The 22,216-nt window shown below is 41.9% G+C and overlaps 1 protein-coding gene and 1 pseudogene across 9 annotated transcripts in view; both read left to right on the top strand.

Annotated features, from left to right (window-relative positions):
* LOC116069337 overlaps positions 1-8,559 on the top strand; it is a 14,459-nt pseudogene extending 5,900 nt beyond the window's left edge.
* The window catches only part of Nckap5 (NCK associated protein 5), a 903,226-nt gene that overhangs the window by 635,864 nt on the left and 245,146 nt on the right, over positions 1-22,216 (top strand). The gene's annotated exons all lie outside the window — the stretch shown is intronic.

Raw genomic sequence — 22,216 nt, 5'->3', positions numbered from 1 at the left:
CTAACTCCTTCACTGAGGACCCTGTGCTCAGTTCAATAGATGGCTGTGAGCCTCTACATCTGTATTGGGATTTTCTAGTAGCCCCCTACTCCCCGCCTCCCACTGCTACGTATTTCTGTTCATTCCCCTGGCCCTCTGGACTTCTCTCCTGTCTCTTCCCATAAGTGATCCTGCCTTGCTTTTTTCTCTCCCCCCTTCCCATTCAGGTCCTTTCTTCCCTCTGTTTCCCGTGATTATTTTGTTCCCCCTTCTAAGTGGTATTGAAACATCCACACTTTGGCCTTCCTTTTTGTTAAGCTTCATATGGTCATATAGTTGTATTGTGGGTATTTTGAGCTTTTGGGCTTATATGCACTTATCAGTGAGTTATATACCATGAATTTCCTTTTGGGTCTTTGTTACTTCACTCAGGGTGATATTTCCTAGTTCCATCCATTTGCCTGCAAAATTAGCGAAGTCCTAGTTTTTAATAGCTGAGTAGTATTCCATCGTATAAATGGGCCACATTTTCTGTATCCATTATTCTATGAGGGACATCTGGGTTGTTTCCAAATTATAACTAAGGCTGCTATGGAGCATGTGTCCTTGTGACATGGTGAAGCATCTTTTGGGATATGCCTAGGAGTGGTATTCCAGAAACCAAATAACCCAATTAAAAATGGGATACAGAGCTAAACAAAGAATTCTCAACTGAGGAATCTTGAATACCCGAGAAGCATTTAAAGAAATGTTCAACATCTTTAATCATTAAGGAAATGCAAATCAAAAAGATCCTAAAATTCTACCTTCCACCAGTCAGAATGGCCAAGATCAAAATCTCATGCAACAGCAGATGCTGGTGAGGATGTGGAGAAAGGGGAACGCTCCTCCATTGCTGATGGGATTGCAAGCTGGTACAACCACTTTGGAAACCAATCTGGTGGTTCCTCAGAAAACTGGAAATAGTTCTACCTGAAGACCCAGCTATACCACTCCTAAGCTTATGCCCAAAAAATGCTCATGCTTTTAATTAATGTCAGCATTTTCAGACATTCTGTCTACCTCTCCTCTCTTGGATCTGTTGTTAGGAAGTCATTGCTTTTGTGGGGTGGCATTCCCTCCTCCCACAGTACTTGCCCTGTGTGAAGCAGTACACACAGCACGTTTAGGATAGTCACTCTGCTGGCAGCGAGGCAGACACCTATGGTCCAGAGCAATGGGATGCCTGTGGGGTTCCTGAAACGGGGATGTGCATGATTCTCTGACTACATTCAGATGGTGGTGAGGCAGACACCCATGGTCCAGGGCAATGGGATACCTGTGGGGTTCCTGAAACGGGGATGTGCATGATTCTCGAACTACATTCAGATGGTGGCTCACTTTTCACAGTGGCGTCTGGCCAGCTTGTGGAGCTGGGAGACAGGCATGGGTGCATTTTGCTTTCCTCTCTGTGCTGTTATGCAAGGCGCAGGTGTGTATGTGTGTGTGTGGGGGGGTTGCACACATGCACATATGTGTGAACATAGAGATTCATATGGAGGTCAGAGGATAACCTTGGCTGTTATTCCCTAGGCACCTCCTATCTTCTGTTAGAATCATGTTCTGTCATTGGCCTTGAACCTTACCAAGTAAGCTGAACTGCTCTGGACATTGTATTTCCAGGGCTTCCCTTGTCCGTGTCAAGCATCTTACCATCCCTGGGATTCAGTGAGACTCTGTATCAAAAAGGTGATGTTGTCCCAAAGAATATCAGCTGATGCTGACCTGTTACATCTACATATGTATACACATCACATACAGATGCACACACACACACACACATACACATACAAATGTACATATTTTCACAGATACACACATGTGTAAACATACATACATGCCTACAGAAAAATGTTTTAAATTATTCTTTCTTAATATAAGCACAAACTTGACTCCAGTCTTTCTCCTTAAATGCGTTTATCCTAATTAGAATTTTATTGCTGTGAGGAGCCATCATGATCACAGCAGTTCCTATAAAGGAAAACCTTTAATTGAGTGGGGCTAGTTTACGCTTTCAGAGGTTATTCTGTTATTATCATGGCAGGAAAGATAGCAGCATGTAAGTTTCTTAAGAAGGAGCCTAAGAGTTCCACATCTTGATGTACAGGCAGCACAAGGAGACTGTATCCCACACCGGGCGTAGCTTGACCATAGGAGACCTCAATTCCTACCTTCATAGTGACATACTTCCTCCAACAAGGTCACATCTCCTAACAGAGCCTCTCCCTGTGTAACAACCATTCAAACACATAAGTCTTTGAGGGGGGCATACTTATTCAAACCACCACAATATTTGACATTTAGTGTATACTTTTCTCAAATTTCCCATTGGAAATCATATTTACAAGTGTTCTTACTCAGAGTAGAAATGATTCAGCAGTTAAGAGCACTTGCTACTCTTGCAGAGGTCATGAGTTCAGTTCTAAGCACCTAAATCCTAAAGCTCACAATTGCCTATAACTTCAGCACCAGATGACCCAATACTATTTCTTCTATCCTCTGTGGGCACTGCACTTATGGACACACACACACATACACACACACATACTTTTTTTTTTCAGTGTTCAGACTCAAATCAGAACAGAGGTGTCCCTGTCATTCATGCTACTGGGCTCACAGTGTCATAACTCTTGAGACAAAACTGTAAATAGGCAGATAGTGTGTTGCCTCCCAAAACATTCAAGAGCCTAAGATGGCAATGTATCTGAACTGCTAAGGGAATTTAGCAAAGTGGCCAAACATAAGGTTAACTTTCTAAAATCAATAGCATTTTCTCAACATGTCTTATGCCTATGGCTAGGTAATACGTTAGTTCCCAAGAAAATAGATCCCAACGAAGCCCTGAATTTGAGGTTTCCCTGAGCAGAGGACATCTCTCAGGTGAGGGAGTCAGCTGATTTGTTTCTTTCTCTGTGTGTATGTTGGGGGGATACATGCTCAGGCATTCATATGTGTCAGAGGGGACATGTATACACATGAATACATATAGACGCCAGAGTACAACCTCTGACATCATTTGTCAAGAGCTGCATACTTTTATTTGAGGCAGTGTCCCTTACTGACCTGGGGTTCTCTGACTAGGCCAGTTTGGCTGATCATTGACAAACAGGGATCTCTGTGTCTCTCCCCAGCACTGGGGAGCACACGCTAATATATCTGGTGTTTTGTTTATGTGGACTCTGAGAATAAAATCCAAGTTCTTATGTCTAAAAGGGAGGTACTCTATTGACTGAGCCATTTTGAAAGCCCTGAGAAGATGAGTAGACTACATGGTGTCTTAATAAGTATCTCACAAGTGATGGGAACTTATATGGCTAAAAGGCCATATGATAGCATCTTCATCCTTCTGTATCCAAGGGCATTGGTTCTAGGACCCTACAATCTACAGTTCCCCATCTCTTCTATAAGGTGATAGGGTTGGTGTATGATCTATACATGTCCCCCCAAAAATCAGTATTTTAAAATAAGTGATTATAGTTACCAAATAAAAACTGTCCATATTTATTAAGTGAAACAATAAAGATTTCATATTGTAGGCATCTCCAGCTCTTTAGAGGAGGTATTCTATGCATATCCTCAAATGCCTGTACCATTTTTCCAATGGGCTTTAGAAGCCTGTGTGTGTTGGTTAATAGATTTTCTTTATATATCTCTACATATGAGAAGAGCCCAAACTTGCAGTCTCGGCCCTCATCTCATAGCTGTCAGTAGAGAAGGAATCTCCATTTATTTCTGAGGAGTGCGCCTCAAGTCATCCCCAGGAGGACTTGATTTGGGCTGGGCCTCTTCTCATAACTTTCCTCATTTCTCTTTTTCCTCCTGAGAATTCTTGCTCATAAATCACTTCCCCGCATATCTCTATTTTACCCTCTGCTTCTGGCAAATCCAGCTTTATAGCTGATGTCCTTTTAAAATTACAAAGTTGAGAGTTAGGGAGATGCTCAGTGGATAATGTGTTTGATGCATACACATGAGAACCTCAGACCAGACCCCAGAGTCCACGTAAAAGCCAGGCTTAGCAGCTCATGTATGCAGCCCTAGCATGGAGGGATGAAGCTGGATAGATTCGAAGGCTGCACTTGTCAGTCAGTGCAGACAAATTGATGGGGTCCTGGTTCAGCAAAAGTCCCTGTCACAGAGAATAAGGTAGAAAACAATGAAGATACCTTAGGTCATATCTGACCTCTACATGCACACACAGAGACAAAAAGAACACCTGCTTACACATACTCAAATACACACAGAGTCAACAAATAAAATAATATTATAAAGTTTATACATTCACATTTCAGACAAGTAGAAAATATGGGATATGGGAACATACTACAGGTCCTATGTCTCAGAAATAATTATACCATTGGAATATTGGTATATGCCTCGTTCCATATTTATATCTTCGAAACTTTCAAAACTCTCAATTAAACAAGAACAAGCATCTGTTAATTATTTTTTCGTCATGTATGATGGTTTTCCAGTGTGTAGTTGTAAGCTGTGGAGTGACAAGGGCTCCATTAGTGATGGGAGAAAGATGGCATTGAAATGGACATGAAAACCCACATCCATGCTGCAGAAGTGGGGATCTTCATTATGGGAATGTGTGTAGCATGAAATTATTATTAAACCTGGATGTTGCACAGGAAAACATTAATAATTTACTGCATAGTCTTACCTGATTCGGTTAAATGTACCATAATTTATCTAGCCATTCATTTCCCTGTTATTTTAGATTTAAGCTGTTTCCATTACTGTCATTTAGACAAATTATATAAAGCAGGTTCCCAAAATTATTTAAGGTGGCTTAACTCATTCTTCTGCCTGAATTGTCATTCCTGATTAATGACATCAGGTTTTACCAGCTGTACCATGGCTACAACCTCACAGCCTGACTCTTCAGTCAGCTGTCCTCTTATGAACTATGACACCACCCTGTGAGCAGTCTCTCCTGTCAACACACGCTATTAACCCATCCCCTGCTCTTCATCTTTCCGGAGAAGGTTTAGGCAAAGGCCTACATCACTTTTCACTCTCGGGGTCCCTTTCTCTCTTGCTACAATAAAATAGTATGGCAAAAGCAATGTAAGGAGAAAAGGCTCTGTCTCCCTTGGCCCACGGATCAGGGGCGTATACCATCGTTGTCATGGCAGCGGGAGCCTGAGGGAGGTGGTCATGACACATGCACAGCCGGGAATCAGAGAAGATGGATCTGACGCTATGCCCTGCTCTGCTTGCTGTCTCCGTTCTCTACGGTCCAGTTCCTGCTCAGAGAATGGCCCTGCCCACCATTCCAATGTGTCTTCCTATATCATTTAACATAGTCAAGCTTGCTGCCCACATGCATGCCCAGAGGACCAACTCCCAGGTGAGTGGAGAGCTGACTATCGTAACCACGTGACTCCTGTATCTAGAACCTCCTCCTGTGCTACGTTGGTATGCTCCTGCCTCCCACCCTCCTCTTCTACCTCTCCTGGCTAGCAGCCTTGAACCGGATCACACTGCCCTTTCACACCTATTTGATTTGGCTTCTACGCATTTTTTTTTTATTCCTAGAAAGGAAGCCTGAACATTCACTTGTCAAAAATATCTTCTCCTTTCAAAATGAGCTCTGGCCCAGTAGGTCTCCTTTAATAGGGTCATAGGCTAGAATCATATGGAACACTCCCTCTGTTATGTATCATTCTTATTTAAAGATTTATTTTCTTTATTTCTAATTATATGTCCCTATGTGAGTGCGTTTGTATATATGAAGGCGCTTACCAAGACCTGAGTTGCAGCCACTTGTGATTCTTTTGAAGTGGGTGCAAAGAACTGAGCGCCAGTCTTCTGTCAGAGTAGTATGCATTCTTAGTCATGGAACCATCTCTCCAGCCTCCCTGCTCTGCATCTCAAAGCCACACATGGCGTGAACTCCTGCCTTATAATCTGCTAAAAGTCTGAGCTGCATCTTTTTATGCTGTTTCATCCATCGGCATTGCTTGCTCCGTTCCCGCATTAGCACTCTTCTTGAGACAACTTCCCTCACAGATGACTACAGTCATTCAAAGCTATATATGCATTTATATATCGCCTAAAGTAACTCTGACAGGAAACCCTCCATCGGGACAACCCAAATCTCAGTGGAGATGGAGTGAGTAGCTGATCTCCAGGCTCCACCCGTGGCTCCACCCATGGCTAAGGAGGTTAGCAGTGGGTAGTTTCTGGGGGAGGGAGAATCAATCCTTCTTTTTTTTTGAGGATGTGGCCATTGGTAAGTTTGCCATATTCCAGTGGATGCCGCATTACCTGGACAGTAATAACTGTACTTAACGAGTTATCAAGATAGATAGATAGATAGATGATAGATAGATAGATAGATAGATGATAGATAGATAGATAGATAGATAGATAGATAGATAGATAGATAGATAGATAACTGGGAGGTTGGAAGGGGTACCTGATATTGGGGACATGTGGGGAGTTAGAGAGTAAATATAATCATATTTTGTTATATAAATATATGAAATTTTTAAAATAAAAAAAAAGTTTTTTCCAAAGAGAAAGAATTTAAAAACTACAGAGCCATGTTTTTCAAAATCCCCATAGAGGTACAGTTCCTAGCTACCTACCTTCAGGGAACTAAAGCCAGAAGCAATTATGGTTTTCTTCCTGAATCAATCCCTTGTGGCCAGAGACAAGCCAGGCACTCATTGATTTAGCCCTGAGCATGTTAACCAACCCCAGTGACTAGAGGAATGGCATAGCCCTAATTAGATGAGACAAAACTCGAACAGCTGGCTGTGAGAAGGAAACCCATACTGGCCTGGGCTAGGGCCTCAGATGCCCAAGGCATCCTCCTCCATCTTTAGGAATGGCTGACCTCATCAGGTATCTTCTGTGACTCACTTCTTATGGGTGAAAGAGGAATGCCTAACACCAACTAGATTTAACTGCCTGGCTCTTCATTCTCTAATAAAGACAGGATGAATAGATTTTAATTATTTCAGTTAGGTACAGTGGTACATGATTGTAATCACAGCAAGTGATTGGGAGGCCAAAGACAAGACAATGAGTTTGAGACCAGCCTAATAAATATAGCAAACTATCCCTTAAAAAGGTCATTATTCCTTTAACTTTGATTTTTCAAGGTTGAGTTTGGCTCATTATTTAACTTTTAAAGACTATCTTTTGGGCACTGTGGCAGTTGCACTTGCTGTACAATCAAAAGGACCTGAGCTTGGATGCCCAGCATCCATATGTCAAACCGGTTGAGGCCATGCAAGCCTGTAACCACAAGACTGTTTGGGGAGACAGGGGCAAGAGGGTCACTAGGGCTCACTGACTGGTAACATAGCTCTGAATTCAGTGAGAGTCAATCTCTAGGGAGAGCGTGCAGGGTGGTAGAGAAGGAGCCCTGACATCTCCTTTACCAGTCCCCAAACACACACTACACAAGCATGCTATACCAGAGAAAGAGAAAGAGAGAGAGAGAGAGAGAGAGAGAGAGAGAGAGAGAGAGGGAGGGAGGGAGGGAGGGAGGGAGAGAGAGAGAGAGAGAGAGAGAGAGAGAGAGAGAGAGAGAGAGAGAGAGAGAGAGAACAGACCATCTTTTCTATATAGTGACCATCACAGTGGGTATTACCCATAACTCCTTGTAATTACTATCCCCCGTAGTGGCTTAGACTTTATCTATGATTGTATCTGATTTTTTTTTTTTTTTGGCCATGAAACAAGCGTTGAGACATTGGTAGACATTGTTCCATGGCAAATGCGCCAACAGTGTATGCCTGAAATTAGGACTGTTTAATTCTGTCTTTAATATGGGAGCAAATAATTGTGTACTGTATTTGAAATGCTTCTTTCAAAGATCTCAAAAGCAAGACACTGTGGAGAAGAGGCCAGGCTCCCTGGAGCCAAAGCCCCCTTTCATGCTAATTTGCTAAATGAATAGACACTCTGAAGATAGTTGGGGCAATCTACTTTGCTCTTTTGGTACTGAACTGTGAATCTGAGCTATTGTCAGGGCTCTCTTTGTCTCTCTTCTGAAAGTGCATTTTTTTTCCTGAAAATACATTTAAGATTCAAACCTCCCTAGCTTCGAGATACAATCACCATAATGAGGTTGGGCTCCACGTGTATATGTAAATCTTAAATACCATTTTCCTGTCTTTAAATTATGGTGACAGAAAGAAAAACAACTCATACATTTTTGATCAGATCAGCGTTATGCTTTTGGGTTGAAGAATTTTAATTGGGATTGAAACCATGCTGAAGGATTTTCTCTGTGCTTTTTGTGATGTTTCAGACGACTAAATATTGCTCTTTCGATGCAGTTAAAGGCACTTAGCACTAATCCCAGAGGAGATGACGTTTTGGCATTTGTTTTAAACTAGACTTGTGAAAAAAATCTTGCCATTTGTATTCCTATCTCTCAGATTAGGTCCAGAATCAGACTCGCGGGATTCATTCCATCCCCGTTTACTTAGCATCCCCATGTTAGCCACAATGCTAGGAGCAGAGAGTGGGTCGGAGAAGCAGATCCAGCTCCTGCTTTCCATTGTCACATAGGGTGAAGCAGGTGCAGCACAGTGCCCCAACAGTGGAACAGTTACAGATGAACAGATGTGTGGCCTAATCTGCATGTGTCATTGAGCTCATGGTTAAAAAGTAGAAAATGGAAGATACGGGAAGATTCACCAGGAGTAACGGGATTGGGCCATGTTCCTTTGTCTTTAGCTCTTTCTTCATTTCTTTTGATGCCCCATCAGGTTTATCCCCAACAGACAGCTGAGTACATTATGGAGACGTCCTCAGAATGGCTATACTCTACAAAGAGGTGGGGCACTGTGGAGGTCTCCAGACCCTAAGAGCAGACTTTGTTCTTGTATTCCTGAAAGAGACACAGTAGTAAAGTGGGCAGTCAAGGGTTTAATTGGAGCAAACAAACAAACAAACAGGAACGCACTCTTTAGAACAGACCAGGTGCTAGAAGAGTGGAAAAGTTCCCAGTACTCTGATTGAGCAGCTCACAGCCACCTGTAATTCCAGCTCCTCAGAATCTGACTCTCTCTCCTTGCCTCTAAGAGAACCCATATGCATGGACATTTACCCCCACACAGACACACACGCACGCGCGCGCACACACACACACACACACACACACACACACACACTTTTGAAAAGAAAAAGAGCTGATCAAACCAAGGAGCAAATTCTCCAGCTTGGCAGGTAGGAGACTAATATGTCCCCCTCCATGTCACCCACTTTTCAGTTCCTCCCCCAGGGTACACACTTTCAGGAAAGGCTCCAGCGTTTCTCTGAAGCCTAGGATCCCATCTTCGGTAAGGAAGTGTATAAAATAAAAGACTGTATAGGCGGGTTGGAATTCTCTGAAATTGGAAAGCTCCTTAGGGGGAAAGGGCGTGAACAGTGCGTGTTGCACTAGCTAGGAAGTTCAGCAGTTGCTTTGAGCTGGCCCAACTAGAGACTCCGGATCTATTGTGTCACCTATCATGTTTGGAAGTTGAAAGGTGGCAACCTGGCCCACCTATTATTCTTTATGTCCTAGTTCGGAAACCTGTATACCTCTTCTAGTGTTACCTTTCTACCCAGTATGGCTTCACCACCACCACCACCACCTCCACCACCATCACCACCACCAAGGTTCTTTAAGAAGTTAAGTTCTAGGATTGCTATGTTAACTTTTTCTGAAGAGAGGGGGACCGATATCTATTCACTCCAGACAGGGGCACAAATAAAAGACAGAAGCAACAATGCTACCACAGCGCATCTTGGTTGAACCAGTAAGTTTATTAGGCTCATTAGCACAGGAAAGGGTTTTTTTTTTTTTTTACAAGAACATGGGTGACCCCGAAGCAACCACATCACCTAATGTCACCCCATTATGAATATGCCCTGGAAGCTGCATCATGGCATGTCACTTTGAGCTAACATTCAGCTGTTCTCCAGCATCTCCCAGCTGGGGACATTGAAGGCTGGCCTCCCCCAAGGGAGAGTGCCATGACCCTCCCGTCCCTCCACTGGGAAGTGTCAGTAATCGGACACTGTTACCAAAGACCAGGCTAACACTGTCTTTGTCTGCCCAGTCGTGTACTGTGGCTACCAGCTCAAGGTGCTCTCTGCTACAGTGACAATGGACTCTTTGCCTTGTGCCCTGGGGTGAAGACAGTCCTCCAGGAGGGGAGAGAGTAGAGAAAACTGTATCAAGATTATATGTGAAAGAAGCCCTTTGGTAGAGGAAGACTGTAAGGCCTTCCCCATCCAGCCTACATAGAACATGCATTAGCAAAGCCCACATGATATAAACACGGGAGAGGAGGATGCTGTTTAAATGACTTGTGGTGGGTCATGAGTCTCCCTCCTGGTCCAGGGATTTTGGGGGCACTCCCTCAGCCCTACTTGCCCATTTACAGGGTACCTTGCCTTTCTTAATAAACTACTCCATTTCTAATTTTTGACCGTGAATCCATGTCCATGATCCAAGTCTTTGTCTATGAACACAAGAAACTAGAAAGTTCAAGCTAATCCTTGAGGATTAAGATCCATGCCTATGAGAAGAATAATAGAGCAAAGATATATACATACATGATAGCTTCATACAATGTGCAGCATTGCATGTCTTAGCTCTCCTCTGAAAACTAACCTGCTTTCTGGCCCAAGATCAGACATAAGAAGAGCAGCTACCCTAAGTATTGATCCTGGGATGACTACCTTCCATTTAGCAGTTGCTACTTTTGCAAGTTCGCTGTCACCTCAACCTTCTGGTGAGTGCCAGGAGTACCATTTTTTCTTTATAGCCATTGGCTCAGTTTAGGTTTCAGTGAGTTGTGAAGGTCATTGATTTGGACTGTGGCCTGTAAAAAAAAATGGTCACATCCTCCTCTTCCAGGGATGATTGTCCAATTTCTTAAATTGCTTTTCACCTTGTTCCAGTTCCCTGTCTCAGACTTGATGCTTGTTTCTCCGTGTTTAAATTCTTGGGTACATTTTTTTCTAAAAGATTCTAGAGCCTAATACAGATGAGGCATGACATTTCACCTGAGAAACTTTGTGAATACAAATATCCATATGGTGTGTGTGGTGTGTGTGTGTGTGTGTGTGTGTGTGTGTGTGTGTGTGTGTGTGTGGTGTGTGTTCTGGAGATTTATCTCAGGTCCTAATGCTTGCATAAGATGCTCTAACTGACCAAGCCATCTCCATCTCAGATCTACAGGTTTTAAAATAATGTGGAGAAAAGGGGGTAATATTTGCCTTTTTTTTTTTGAGTTTTAGCATATACCTCATTGTAATAGGTGCATTTTTAAAATAAATTGAGTACATCATGCATTAATATCTACAATAGAGGACTCAGTAAAACATTCTTGTGTGTGTGAGTAAAAAGTTCTCCTGGGGGAAGCCAGAGGTAAGCATGGGAACCTTATACAATAGTGATGTGCCGATTCTTTCCTATAGACTGAACATACACAGTCATTTCCTAGTGTCTCCATATGTTTATATGACTAGTAAAATTTAGCTTTCCTTAAATGTATTTTTAACTATAGCGTATCCTTTTATCTTTTTTTCTCAACTAACTTCTAGCAAAAGTATCATGTTCCTTTCAACTTTTTGTACCCATGTGTCTGAGCTCGACAGGATCATCACAGTTGGGGAGGGGTAACTTTTGAGGTGGAAGGTAAACAGGCAAATTCATGTAAAGAGTTCTCACATACATTCTCAGACTGGAAGCGGGTCTCCTCTGGTGATCTTAGAACCAGGGACTCTGAACCTAGCCCGGAGACTGTTATTACATTGTCAGAGTGCTTGAGCACAGGGCAGGCTTGTACGCAGGAGAGACCACAAGTAGGCTGATGCCCAGAAGTGTGATCAGGAGCCCCAAGAAGATGACTGGACTCCCTAACTCTGGCCTTGGTACTAAAGCACTTAGCAGAACATGAGGCACCTTGTCACATAAATACACGGACCTGCCTCTCTTCCTGCTCTCACCAGGCCATTAGCCCCTTCGTGGTGGCTCAGTCTGACTTTGTCTAAGCCCACTTGCCTCCTGATGGCTTCATGTTCAAGTGCCTCCACATTAGGAATTTGAACACATAGGGTTGGGAGGGTGGCCCACAACCCCTGGGTTGCAGAGCTATCTAGCTGCTAAGACTGCAGAAGTACACTGACATTCACTGTTTAAAAGAATTCTCTTAAACATAATTATTCTGAGTTTTATTAAATGTGCTCTCAAAATGCTTTCCAGACTTTTAAATATAAATTATATAGTATGAATATTTAAAATTTTTTGATAGTTCAATCAAGCAAAACCAATGGAATCTAACCACAGACTTTGACATTCTATACCAAACAACCATAGCATCAGAGAAATGTCTTGTGGATACCTCCCAACCCCCAACTTCTTTGTTTGGGTTATTAGTTTAGATTCTATAACAAAATGAATATCGGCCATTTACTTCCCAGACTTCTAAAACATGCTGCATCCAAGATCACTGTTCTATTAGGTGGGTGTCAGATGATGGCTCTCTGTCTGGTTTTCAATGGGCTGTCTTCTTGATATGCCCTCACATGGCAAAAACAGTTCTGGTCTCTTTTTTTTTTTATTATTTTTATTTGATATTTCTTTATTTGCATTTCAAATGATATCTCCTTTCCTGGTCATTTCTCCCCCCCCAAAAAAAACCAAAAACAAAAACAAACAAAAAATGACCCTGTTCCTCCCCCTCCACCTGCTAACCAACCCACCCTCTCCTGCTTCCTGGCACTAGCATTCCCCTACATTGGGGCGTAGAACCTTCACAGGACCAAGGGCCTCTCCTTCTATTGATAACCAACTAGGTCATCCTCTGCTACATATGCAGCTGGAGCCATGAGTCCCACCATGTGTACTCTTTAGTTGGTGGTTTAGTCCCTGCGAGCTCTCAGGATACTAGTTAGTTCATATTGTTGTTTGTCCTATGGGGCTACAAACCCATCAGCTACTTAGGTCCTTTCTCTAGCTCCTTCATTGAGGACCCTGTACTCAGTTCAATTGATGACTGTGGGCCTCTACTTCTGTATTAGTCGGGCACTGTCAGAGCCTCTCAGGAGACAGCTCTATCAGGCTCCTGTCAGCCAGCACTTGTTAGCATCCAAAGTTCTGTCTGGGTTTGGTGGTTGAATATGGGAAGGATTTCCAGGTGGGGCAGTCTCTGGATTGTCCTTCCTTCAGTTTCTGCTCCATAGTTTGTCTCTGCAACTCCTTCCATGGGTATTTTGTTCCCCCTTCTAAGAAAGAATGAAGTATCTACACTTTGATCTTCCTTCTTGAGTTTGTTGTGGTTTGTGTATTGTATTTTGTACATTCTGAGCTTCTGGGCTAATATTCACTTATCAATATCAAGTTATTAGTATCCAATTTGATTTCTTATCTACTTATTTTCCTGTTTCATGGAATAAAGGAGTAATAATCAGCTTTATTTTGTAATGTATACGTTAAAAATAGCACATTCAATTTTTTCATTTCAAATAAACTACCCTAGCAAAAACAGGTCTGCAGTATTCAGGTTTCATCTAAGAAGCTGAGCTTCACATCACACCTGACAGTCTGGTTTTGCTTGCTCTCTTAACCCCAACATTGTACCATTTATCCATTTAGGAACTGCCATTCAATTGACTTTCCAGAATGCTCAAATACCTGCACAAGCCTTGCTAAGGACCAGATCCTTCGCTGCTAACTCATTCATCTTCCCAGACCATAAAGGCCATAAAACATTAACGAGGGTTAGATGTTAACATGGCTGCCTTGTTCCTCCATTTGCCCAGTTGAGTTTTTCAGCAGCTAATAAATAATTGCAAAGCACCTTACAAAATAGGTGTATATGTCCTGGCTATTATGTATCTTTCTGTTTATCACAAGTGATAAGAGATGGAGTTGCTCAGAGTCTGCCAAGTGCTCAAACTATCTATTGTTTGGGAGAAGTGCAATCAATTAAGGAATAATATGAAGACATCAAGGTGCAAAGGAACAGCCAGTCATTAAGCATTTTATTTTAAATTAGCATATACTTACATACATGCCGACCATTTTTCCAAAAATGTTGTGGGTAATTTATCAAATCCAGATTTGAGACCTGGCTTAGTGGTTAAGAGCACAGACTCTTCTTCCAGATAGCACAAATTGATTCCCAGCAGGAAGGTCTGGCACTCACAATTGCCTAGACTTCATTTTTGGGAGATTTGATGCCCCCTTTTGGCCATTTTAGATATCTGAATTCATGTTGACATACATACACAAGGACACACATATGGGAAAAGTTAAAAATAAATAGGGGACCAGCGGGACCCAATCACACAGGAACTCTGCCAGCCCAATGGCACTGGTTCCTTCTGGTCTGTCTGGGCTGATGCCCTGAGCAGACCTTGGACACAAACTCTGCAGTGACTCCTACAACACCCAGAGGAAGCTCCACTCCCAGGTGCTCTAACAAGCCCAGGATCACAGGATCCCAGAATCACAGGATCACAGAGACAGCTTGACTCTGAGGAGTTCTGACACAACCAGGATCACAGGAAGGACAGGCTCCAGTCAGATTTACCCAGGGCAGATAGCACTAGAGATAACCAGATGGCAGGGGGCAAATATAAGAAAATAAGCAACACAAACCAAGGGTACTTGGCATAATTAGAACCCAATTCTCCCACCATAGCAAATCCTGGGCACACCATCACACTGGAAAAGCAAGATTCAGATCTAAAATCACTTCTCATGATGATGATTCAGGACTTTAAGAAAGACATATATAACTACAGGAAAACATAATCAAACAGGTAAAGGAAATGAACAAAACCATCCAGAATCTAAAAGTGGAAATAAAAACAATAAAGAAATCAGAAAGAGAGACAACCCTGGATATAGAAAACCTAGGAAAGAAATCAGGAGTCATAGATGCAACCATCACAAACAGAGTACAAGAGATAGAAGAGAGAATCTCAGGGGCAGAAGGCACCATAGAAAACATTGACACAACAGTCAAAGAAAATGCAAAAAGCAAAAAGCTCCTAACCAAAAACATCCAGAAAATCCAGGACGCAATGAGAAGACCAAACCTAAGGATAATAGGTATAGAAGAGAGTGAAGACTCCCAAGGTAATGGGCCAGTAAATATCTTCAACAAAATTATAGAAGAAAATTTTCCTAACCTAAAGAAAGACATGCCCATGAACATACAAGAAGCCTACAGAACTCCAAATAGACTGGACCAGAAAAGAAATTCCTCCTGTCACATAATAATCAAAACACCAAGTGCAGTAAAAAAAAGAACGAATTTTAAAAGCAGTAAGGGAAAAAGGTCAAATAACATATGAAGGCGGGCCTATCAGAATTACACCAGACTTCTCACCCCAGACTATGAAAGCTAGAAGATCCTGGGCAGATGTTATACAGACCCTAAGAGAACACAAATGCCAACTCAAGCAACTATACCCAGCAAAACTCTCAATTACCATAGATGGAGAAACCAAGATATTCCATAACAAAACCAAATTTACACAATATCTTTCCACAAATCCAGCCCTACAAAGGATAATAGATGGAAAACTCCAATATAAGGAGCAAAACTACACCCTAGAAGAAGCAAGAAAGTAATCTTTCAACAAACCCACACAAACCTAATTCCACCTTTTACAACAAAAACAACAGGAAGTAACAATTACTTTTTCTTAATATCTTAATATGAAAATTAATACTACCAACTTATCCTAATCAATTGAAATCCAAAAAATGAGGAATTAGAAATTTGTTGACTGTCATCCAGTGGTCACTCTAATTTGGGAATTCAAGAAATGGGTCCAATATTGCACAATCCATATACACTTTCTGCTTGTTTATATATGACAGTGTCTTGCTGAGTACCACATAATGGTCTTGAAATCATGCTTCTCCTATCCCAGCCTCTCTATTAGTAGTATTGTTTATTTCATATTTTTCCACTATACTATGGTTTTCAGAACTGCTTACATATTTCTAAAGTATTTATACAGCTAAAAGAAATATAGACAATTAACTTGGGAGGTGGTTTGTAATAGAACAACAAGGAGTGAGACTGAATGCTTTGCTTGATGTTTGTAACTCTTGTATCAAGTTTGAAGAAGAGGACTTTATAAGTTACTTTTTCTCTGAGATGAATGCTTTTCCAAATTATCACAGCCAGTGAACCAGATTCTTACCCTCACCTAAAGTCTGTGCCACCCTCCAAGCAAAACCATTGTTCATTGAAACAGTTGGTGAATGGCTTTACGGATAGACCATCTTAATACACACACCATTTCTTAAATGAACGTAACCTGTTCTCTGTGGGCCGAGAATAAAGTCACTCACTCAAGTCAAATAGCTTTGACCATAGCAGAAAGTTTATATCCAAAAATCATGCCTACAATTCATTCCTTGGAGCAGCAGAACTGTCAACTCTCAGCTTAGCTACAATGGAGGTAAAATCCTTTGGTGATATGAGGGTCATTGAAGTACAGCCTTATTACAATGAAATCCAATGTCTAACAATCGTTCTTATTTTGGACTTGTACCACAGTAAGAGCCAAGATTTTAAGCTCTACTAAATACAAAACAAACAAACAGAAATCCTCCTACAAATGCACTTTTATATAACATTACTGTCCTAGTTTGATTTCTGTTGCTGTCATTGAATTTATGACCAAAACAATGGAGGAAGGAGATCGTTCATTTTTTCTTGCAGCTTACAGTCGATCATAAAGGAAAGTTGGGCAGGAACTGAAGATGTAAATGTAGAGAGAATCTCTTATAAGAAACACCTGACAGTTAAAAAGCTGGTGACCAATGAGCTGAGTCAGGAAATAGGAGGTGGGCCATCGTCAGGAAGAGAGAGGGTTCTAGAAAATAGTAAGACATAACAGAGTGGGGAGAGAAGACGGGATACCCCCTGAGGCGATGACAGACATAAACTAGCAGGTAGATGAACTCAGGGAGATGATGAGGAGACGTGAAGAAGGAACTGAGCCAGGACTGAAGAAAGGTAGCTCACCTTGTGGAAGACATAGAGTACTTTAAATGGTTAAACAAGTTAAGGGCGAGTCGGGGAATGAGCCAAAGCTTATGGCCTTAGACATTTAATAATAACTAATTAGTCTCAGAGTTGTCATTCTGAAAACTGGGGCTAGTAAGAAAACAGATATTAAAAATCTTTTTATATGTGAACCTAGAGGCAGGAACTAAAGCAGAGGCCATGGAGGAATGCTGCTTACCCACCCACTCTCTATGGCTTGCTCAGCCTGCTTTCTCATCCAAGCCAGGTCTATCTATCTAGGATGGCCTTTGACACAGTGGGCTGGGTTTTCCCACATCAATCACCAGTCGAGAAAATGCCCCACAGGTTTCCCTATGGGCCAGTGTCTAAGAGTTGTTTTCTAAATTGAGGTTCCCTCTCCTCAGATGAACTGAGCTTATAAGAGGTTGCCAAACAAAGAAACAAACAAACAAACAAACAAAAAAACCAACAACAACAATAAAAACCGAAACCAACTATGCATCACAATTGCTTTGTGTGAAAGTGGTCCAAGGGGCACTCTTCCCTATTGAATTGGGCTGATACATGCTGAGAAATTTCAGTTTTATCTTACTGCTCAGGATTCTGTTACATTCCCACTTCCTACCAGTTTCTACATGAGATGTTTTCTTAATACGTAGAGATGACTTCAGAATTTTTATTAATGTTTTTACTTTTTATTAACTTTTCTAATTACTGCATTTCATATTGTTGCTAGTAGAAAATAAATGTTCTTCACACACAGAAAGAAAGAAAGAGAGAGAGAGAAAGAGAGAGAGAAAGAGAGAGAGAAAAAAGAGAGAGAGAAAGAAAGAAAGAAAGAAAGAAAGAAAGAAAGAAAGGAAGGAAGGAAGAAAGAAAGAAAGAAAGAAAGAGAAAGGAAGGGAGAGAGAAAAAGAAAGAAAGAAAGAAAGAAAGAAGGAAAGAAAGAAAGAAAGAAAGGAAGGAAGGAAAGAAGGAAGGGAGAGAGAGAAAGAAAGAAAGAAGGAATGGAGAGAGAAAGAGAGAGAAAGAAAGAAAGAAAGAAAGAAAGAAAGAAAGAAAGAAAGGGAGAGAGAAAGAAAGAGGAGAAAGAGAGAGAGAAAGAGAAAGAAAGAAAAAGAGAAAGAAAGGAAGAAAGGAAGGGAGAGAGGAAGAAAGAGAAGAAAGAGAAAGAGAGAAAGAGAAAGAAAGAAAAAGAGAGAAAGAAAGGAAGAAAGGAAGGAAGAGAGAGAGAAAGGAAGAAAGGAAGGAAGGAAGAGAGAGAGAGAGAGAGAAAGAAACAGAAAGAATTCTCGAGGTCCTGACAATGACAATGAGACAGTATTATTACAGCCAGTGTGCAGTTGGAGACACTGATTCACAAGGAAGGAAAGTATTGTATTCAGGGACAGTTGTTAATACATGGTAAAGCTGAAATGAGTCCCCAGGCATTCTGACCCCTTAAGGGCTGCATTGCGCAGCCTAGCATTGTGTACAGAACTCATCACTTCTGTGGCTCTAAGAGTAGTATGAGGATAAAGAAATGCTGCTTGCCTTCAGATAGACACACGTATTTCATACACGTGCTAGAGTCTGGATCTTCAGTGTTCCCCAAGGCACATATGTTGGAGTACCAAGAAGGAACTATGAAGAGGTACTAGGGCTGGGCAGACAACTATCAATATAAGTGCTTGTTCTGCAAGCCTGAGGATCTGAGTTCAATCCCAAGAGCTCCTGTAGAAAAAGCCAGGTAGGGTGATATGATGCAACCTTGGAGTCCTTGCTGTAGGTGGTGACAGGTATATTTCTGAGACTTTCTGGGCAGACAGCCTAAAGAACAATACCCAACACTGATCTTTGACTACCACAGACATGTACACATATACAGGCAGGAAGACAGAAATAATAGTACCATTAGGAGCATGCACTTGAAGGTGATGGTTGGACCCTGGTCCCTCCCACTTTTCCTCCCTTTGCTCGCCTTAGCATGAAGTGGCTACTTTTGCTCTGCCATATAGTCCCATGGTTATGTAACACCCCATCTCCCAGAAACCTAAAAGCCATATGTCCATCACATCATGGGCTCTTACCCCTCCAGAGTCATGAGCTGTAGTACATACAGCCGTAGTACATACATACAGTACGCATCTTTACTTTGATGTGTATGCTGCTGCCTCTGCACATTTGTCTATGGGAGCCAGAGATCAACCATGAATGTCTTTCTCCAGAGTCTGTCCATCTTGTGTTTGAGATAAGGTCTCTAACTGTAGGCAGTAGACTGTCTAGCCAACAAGTCCCTGGGATCTCCATCTCCAGGGGCTGGGATTACATTCATGTACTACCACATCAGGATTTTTTATGTGGTTCGGAAGATAGCAATCTCATATTTATGCTTCTTCGACACTTTATTGACTAAGCCATCTTCCCAAACCACAGATAAACCTTTTCTAAGTTGATTGCCTATGGGTTCTGTTATAGTACCAGAAGCTAATATGACCTGTGGCCTTAGCAAACGGTTCTCTAATCCTGGAGAACATTTGATGCAAGTGTAGCTTTATGCCTTCTCCATGAGACAGCACAAAGTGAGAATACAGAACTGTCCTAGGAGCCCTGTGGCTGGCCGATAGTCAAAACAACCAGGATTTTTTTTTTCTATGATTATTATAGATCACCAGAAACAAAGTATAACATTTGTAGTTAACCAACTTTGTTTTTAGAGCTTTTAGATTTATATGTGTGTGCTCATGTATGTGTGTGTGTGTGAGAGAGAGAGACAGAGACAGAGAGAGACAGAGAGATGCAGACACACAGAGAGACAGAGATATTAGGCGCCTGTGAATGTGCTTGTGCATGGAAAGAACTAACCTAGTCAACCTCACAGGCCATTCCTCAGGTGCCATCTACCCTGGGTTTTTGAGATGGGATTTTCTTGTTGGACGTAATTCTCCCAGACCAGGCTATATTAGCTGGCTGATGAGCTTCTCCCAGTGCTGGGACTGTAAGCACACATCCCAAAGCCCAACTGTCCCACTATTTCACATGGCTTATGGGTTCAAACTCTGGTCTTTAAGGCTCGTGTAGCAAGTAGTTTACAGGCTGTGTTATCTCCCTAGGCTAATTTCAGAGATGATTTCCTTACTTTGTTTTGTCCCTCCTATGTCAACTGTAAAAGTGACCTTTATACTAGCAGTACCCACTCCAAAAGAACAAGAAAGAGCCTCACGTGTATGGCATAGGCAGACTCTGTGTAGCTGGAAGACACAATTCATGTGCATCTGGACCAGGTGTACTGCCCCCTTCTCTGCTTTCATCAAAACTTCATTTCCCCCTTATCTTAGGAGGAAGTCTGCCCTGCCCTGCTTCCTTTCTTAACTCTCCAGTGCAAAGCACCATGGGTATGCTGAATTATGTTAATTCTTCAGAATTATGTTAATTCTTCAGTTGTGGGAGGGGACCTGAGACCTCTGTCACTTGATGTGATCTGGCCTGATTTTACAACCTCCTAAGCCCCTCCATCTAATACCCAAATAATCACCACGATTAGTCCAATGAAATCCCCAACGTGTGTTTGAGGCTTTGAGATTAGCTATCACTTAAACCTCCCGTAATCTCATCCATGCCAAAGGCTTAGACCTGGACTAGCTGTGAGGAATTGTCTTTTGCCAATTATGCCCATTTGTATTCTATTGATCTGTGTTGATAAGAGGAGATTTCGTATAATTTCAAAGAATGAATGACCTTTTAGGATTTGCTGGGCTGCATTTAAAAGGTGACTCATCACCCCATAGCACACGACACAAAAGGGGGAGTCCTGTAACTTTTTCTACTTCTTGAATCTTTAGGCAGGGAAACTTTAAAAACTTCAGTCTTTATAATTTACCTTCTCTCCCAGTTGTTCGGCTATAACAAAACTTCCATCAACAATAGTCTTTTTGAGAGGCCCAAACTGTCTGCTGGGCTCACAATACAGCATAAGAAAAGTGAATCCATCTTTGATACCTACCTACTGCTGTTACAAAAATGAATGAATGAATGAATGAATGAATGTCCTTTTTACTTAGATGGAATATCACATTTTTCTGCTTGTGCAAACTGTCTCAGCAAGGCAAGGAACTGTTAAGGTTGCAGATGTCCCTTCCAGGAGGAGCAGCTGCGGTCCATAGGGATTGCATCCTGACCCTGGAACCCTTCAGACCCCAGCTACTGGTTATGGACCCAGCGGCTTAGTTTATATGCAGCTTTTTATCTCTTCTTTATGCTCAGAGTACATGGGCTAAGTGCAATTTAGACTCTTTCAGACTCATGGGTTTAGTTATTTTTCTTACTGCTATGAAAGGAAAAAAAAAAAACAAAAACAAAACCCACAATACCTTCCTGAAGGGAGGGTGTATTTTGAAGATACAATCTCTGGGGCAGACATAGCCACAGCAGAGGGGACCATGGGTCACGTTGCATCCATTGTCCAGAGGAGAGAAAGAGATGGATGCTAGTATTCAGCTAGCTTCCTCCTCTTTACTTAGTGCCGGTCCCTAGCCCCGATGCCATCCATATTCAGGGTGGGTCTGCCCACCTCAGTTAACCTAATCTAGACACTCCCTCACAGATGCGTCCAGAAGTTCTGGGTCCTGTTAAGTCAAAAGTCAATATGAAACCATTCACACCATCCAGTGTGCTTGCCTAGAAAGAGCAGACATATATTTTCATGTTCTCCATGATTTTTTTAATGCTATACATTTCCCTTTCATTTTTTCTTTCTCAACAATCATATCTCATTTTACTGTAATTTTGTTGTCACATAATTATTTTTTACCCAATTAATAATTATAAAATAATTATGGGGTTTTTTCCTAACACTACCTTATGATAAGGTCTGAAAACACAATTGTTCTTTTTTTTAAAAAGATTTATTTTATTTTATTTTATGTGTATGAGTACACTGTAGCTGTACAGATGGCCTTGAGCCATCATGTGTGTAGCTGCTGGGAATGGACTCAGAACCTCTGTCAGCCCCACTCGCTCCGGCCCTGCTTGCTCCAGCGTAATTCACTATAGCTGTCTTCAGACGCACCAGAAGAGGGCGTCCGATCTCATTACGGGTGGTTGTGAGCTACCATGTAGTTGCTTGCCAGCCGACAAGGGTGAGGCTGAAGTAGAGAGGGTGACTGAATGAGAACGAGAGGACCACCACTCTG

This window comes from Mastomys coucha, unplaced genomic scaffold (genome assembly GCF_008632895.1).
Source record: "Mastomys coucha isolate ucsf_1 unplaced genomic scaffold, UCSF_Mcou_1 pScaffold1, whole genome shotgun sequence".
Lineage (NCBI taxonomy): Eukaryota > Metazoa > Chordata > Mammalia > Rodentia > Muridae > Mastomys > Mastomys coucha.
Note: the sequence above shows the minus strand (reverse complement) of the source record. Positions and strands in the feature narration are given on the sequence as shown.